This window comes from Coregonus lavaretus (assembly GCF_964263955.1).
Source record: "Coregonus lavaretus genome assembly, chromosome: 14".
Classification (NCBI taxonomy): Eukaryota; Metazoa; Chordata; class Actinopteri; order Salmoniformes; family Salmonidae; genus Coregonus; species Coregonus lavaretus.
The window spans coordinates 19,211,088-19,215,592 of record NC_140001.1 but is presented as its reverse complement, the minus strand read 5'-3'; positions in this window follow the sequence as shown (position 1 = coordinate 19,215,592).

Sequence of the window (4,505 nt, the reverse complement as noted above, 5' to 3'; positions counted from 1 at the left end):
GCACCGACAGACAGACATGGTCGCACTGTTTATAGCTCCTAGCCACCTTTGCAGTATATTTTTTGTGTGTGTTATTTCTAACATTACATACTCTGAAAGTTTCTTGCATTATTACCTACAGATGAAAATAACTTTTGGATATTAGATTGGCGATCACTCACCAGCATTTTGATGAGAAATTAGATTTCCCTGAATTGGATCCCCCCAATTACTTTTGCATTTTTTTGGCCCATCTTCTTCGGAAGACAAAAATAACTACATTCTACACACAATTTACATACATGACACTTTTTTTTACACAGTAGTTACATAACACATCCGTTATACATTATATATAGTATTTTCAGTCATAACTATTATAGATAATTGGCTTTTAAACCCACCCCTCTCATCTCCGTAAACCACCCTCTTATGATTCCATGTGCCATATATTTTTCTACGGTGCTGTGATGTTTCACATAAATTCTGAGCCTTTCTAATTGCATAGCATCTACAAATTGTAAATGAAAGATTAATATTTTTACTAAGAGCGTTATTATATTGTTGATTGATTGACTTTGGCTTTGCAAATCTCCCAAGAGGGCTATTTGTAGGGTTACTTTCAGGTAAATGTTGTGATTTTTCAGCCATTCCTGAACCTGTGACTAGAAACAAGCTACATAGGGGCAATAGCAGAATAAGTGATCTAATGATTCTGTCTCTTCGCAGCAAAATCTGCAGAGCTGAGATTGTTGTATGCCCTAAGAATTTTGTATAATAATTTAAATAGAAAAACTTTGAATCAAGCATTGTTATGTGTATCAGTTCTTAAACCATGTGCCTTAGAATCGGAACATCAAAAATCTCTTCCCAGCTTATTTGCAACCTGTATAGCGCCGCTGTGAAGACTTTGATCCTCAAATTAAACGGGTATATTTTTGTATTTATGACCATTTCTGGTCCTCAAATGAAACTGGTATAAAAGGCAATTTTGGTCTTTACTAAAGGGCAGACAAACAAGTTCCCTACCTCCTCCTCCCTTCCACTTGCCTCCTCCTTTGTTGCGTTAACGCTGCAATCAGTTGGTTGTAATTTTGGATAGAGCAAACATTTCTATATTTTTGTTAACTGCACGTGTGACATAACTCCACCATTCCTATTCATCATATCATTATAATTTTTTTCTTTTTTTATCAATCAGTATATTTGAGTTTAACCATAATATTTGTTGTAATATTTGTTGTTTCTTTTCTGGGGGATGAAACTGGAATTGCAAACAGCTTTTTATGGCTTGTTTTAGAAAAGGTGATATTTTGAATAAGGTTTCATTTTCAATTAACTGAAAGTGAGTGGTTGTAATCTGCATAAAGACAAAAAGGCAATTGTTGAATAAGGAGTGAGACATTTTTATTAATCTACTGGAGAACCAGTTCGGGTTTAAGTCTAACTTCTGTATGACTGAAGCTTTTAGTAAGAGGTTTAATATGTAATCATTTTTGCTCCCCAAACTCGTATTCATTATATAAATATGTATGTTTAATTTTGTCTGGCTTAACGTTCCAAATAAAACTAAATAGTTTTTACTCATATAATTTGAAAATTGATTCGTCTGGTGTAGGCAGCGCCATAAGTAAATAAGTAAACAGTGACTAATGAGTTAATCAGTGTGATTTTTCCATAAATAGACAGGTTACACCTCTCCATGGTTGCAAGATATTGTCTATTTGTTGTAGTGAGTACTACAGGGTAATGTAAAAGTAGTGTATTTTAATGATCCAATACTTAATATGGTACACTTATCATAATTAGGTTTTAGTCCAGAGAGAATATAAATATTATCCAGATCCTCAATGAGACTGTGCAGTGATCCAGATCCTCAATGAGACTGTGCAGTGATCCAGATCCTCAATGAGGCTGTGCAGTGATCCAGATCCTCAATGAGACTGTGCAGTGATCCAGATCCTCAATGAGACTGTGCAGTGATCCAGATCCTCAATGAGACTGTGCAGTGATCCAGATCCTCAATGAGACTGTGCAGTGATCCAGATTGCGGACTTAAGAGAGAACTTGAATCATCGGCATACATTGACATTTTTGTTTTTAAGCCCTGGATTTTTAACCACTTGATATTATTGTTGGATCTGATTTTAATAGCTAACATTTCGATGGCCATAGCAAATAGATATGGAGACAATGGACAATCTTGTTTAACTCCTCTTGACAGTTAAATACTTTCTGAGAAGCAACCATTATTATTTTACACATGGTGTTACTATACATAACTTTTACCCATTGAATAAGAGATTCTCCAAAATTAAAATAGTCCAAGCATTTATGTATAAATTCTAGTTTGAAATCTGCTTTGAAGACCAGGCCTGGTTACTACATGATTCCATATGTGATATTTAGTAGTTTTGATGTCTTCACTATTATTCTACAATGTAAAAAATAGTAAATATAAAGAAAAACCCTTGAATGAGTAGGTGTGTCCAAACTTTTGACTGTTAGTGTATATTTACCAAATAATATATGGGGGATTGGAAATGATGCAGACAATTACATAGATGGAAGATACAATCTATCTGCAATATTAAAGCTGATATTTTTTTAATGGACTGGATCTTTATACTTACCACCTGGGTCCTGTTTCATTAATAGTGAAATCAGACCTTCTTGCTGTGTATCTGATAGTCAACAATTTTTATAGGAGTAGTTAAAGCATGCTAAAAGTGGATCTTTGAGTACATCAAAAAAGGTTTAATACAACTCAACTGGTATGCCATGAATGTCAAGGGGTGCTGAAGGTGGGTGTGGTGCATGAATCAAGCGCAGGACACAGAAGCTCAGTCCAAAAGACTTTAGTGCAATATTCACGTAGAAAATAAGCACAATAAGCCCGAAGGCGAAATAACGGCGCACACAGGCGTCAAACAAACGGCGCACTAACATGTGCGAAAAACCTCTCCAAAACACTGGAGGGAAGTACGTAGCTCCAACACAAAACAGAAGCGCAATCACACACAAAGACAAACACACACAACGAGAACTAAATAGGACACTAACGAGGACTAACAAGACACAGGTGTACAACATCAAGACAAAACCAAACGAACATGAAACATAGATCGGTGGCAGCTAGTACTCCGGGGACGACGACCGCCGAATCCTGCCCGAACCAGGAGGAGGAGCAGCCTCGGCCGAAACCGTGACAGTACCCCCCTTGACGCGCGGCTCCAGCCGTGCGCCGACCCCGGCCTCGGGGACGACCAGGAGGACGCGGAGCAGGGCGCGCGGGATGGTCCCGGTGGAACTCCGACAGGAGAGATGGGTCTAGGATGTCCCTCCGCGGCACCCAGCACCGCTCCTCCGGGCCGTACCCCTCCCACTCCACGAGATACTGGAGACCCCCCATCCGGCGTCTTGAGTCCAAGATGGACCGAACGGTGTACGCCGGAACCCCCTCGATGTCCAGTGGGGGCGGAGGAGTCTCCCCTATCTCATTGTCCTGGAGTGGACCAGCTACCACCGGCCTGAGAAGAGACACATGGAACGAGGGGTTAATATTCTTATACTCAACAGGTAGATGTAACCTATAACACACCTCGTTCAATCTTCTCAGGACTTTAAAGGGCCCCACAAACCGCCGACCCAGCTTCCGGCAGGGCATGCGGAGGGGTAGGTTTCTGGTAGAGAGCCAGACTCGATCTCCGGGTGCGTACACCGGCCCCTCACTGCGGTGGAGATCGGCGCTCGCCTTGTGACGAAGGACGGCCCGCTGCAGGTGGACGTGGGCAGCGTTCCATGTCTCTTCCGAGCCCCTCATCAAATCATCCACCGCAGGGGCCTCGATCTGGCTCTGCTGCCAAGGTGCCAGAACCGGCTGGTAACCTAACACACATTGGAAGGGGGTTAGGTTGGTAGAGGAGTGGCGGAGAGAGTTCTGGGCCATTCTCGGCCCAGGGAATGTACCGTGCCCACTCCTCCGGCCAGCCCTGGCAATACGACCTCAGAAACCTACCCACATCCTGGTTGACACGTTCTACCTGCCCATTACTCTCCGGGTGGTACCCTGAGGTAAGGCTAACGAGACCCCCAAACGCTCCATGAACGCTCTCAAAACACGGGAGGTAAACTGGGGGCCTCGATCAGACACTATATCCTCGGGTACCCCGTAATGCCGGAAGACGTGGGTAAATAGGGCCTCAGCGGTCTGTAGGGCAGTAGGAAGACCCGACATAGGGAGAAGACGACAGGCCTTAGAGAACCGGTCCACAACGACCAGGATGGTGGTATTCCCCTGAGAGAGGGGAAGGTCTGTCACAAAATCCACCGAGAGGTGGGACCATGGTCGCTGTGGAACGGGCAGGGGTTGTAACTTACCCCTGGGCAGATGTCGGGGCGCCTTACACTGGGCGCACACCGAGCAGGAGGAGACATAAACCCTCACATCCCTAGCCAAAGTAGGCCACCAGTATTTAGTGCTAAGGCAATGCACTGTCCGGCCAATACCCGGATGTCCAGAGGAG